The sequence below is a fragment of the Pteropus alecto genome, unplaced genomic scaffold (genome assembly GCF_000325575.1).
Source record: "Pteropus alecto unplaced genomic scaffold, ASM32557v1 scaffold13, whole genome shotgun sequence".
Classification (NCBI taxonomy): Eukaryota; Metazoa; Chordata; class Mammalia; order Chiroptera; family Pteropodidae; genus Pteropus; species Pteropus alecto.
In genome coordinates, this window is record NW_006434373.1 from 10432229 (window position 1) to 10432559 (window position 331).

Sequence of the window (331 nt, forward strand, 5' to 3'; positions counted from 1 at the left end):
CGCGAGGAGAAAATGAGAACGCAAGCGAGCTCCGCACTCGGCACCGGGATCCGCCGTGCCCGCAGCTCCACCTGACCGCCGCGGGGTCTCTGGGGCGGCGGGTGGAGGCCGGGCGCCTTCTCCACTGCGCGCTTGGTCGGTAGCTTCCTCCCCTGAGTCCCTGCTCTCGCCTCCCTGCGCGACGGGTATTGTTCCGCGCCGCGGCCGCAGTGTTTAGCCCTCCTCGTCCTCCGCGCTTGGCATTGGCTGCGCTTGGCGTAGTAAACTTGCAGCGGCCACGAATTCCCCCAGATGAAGGAAGGTGCCGCGCTGCTCCCTCTTTCTTTAAGTT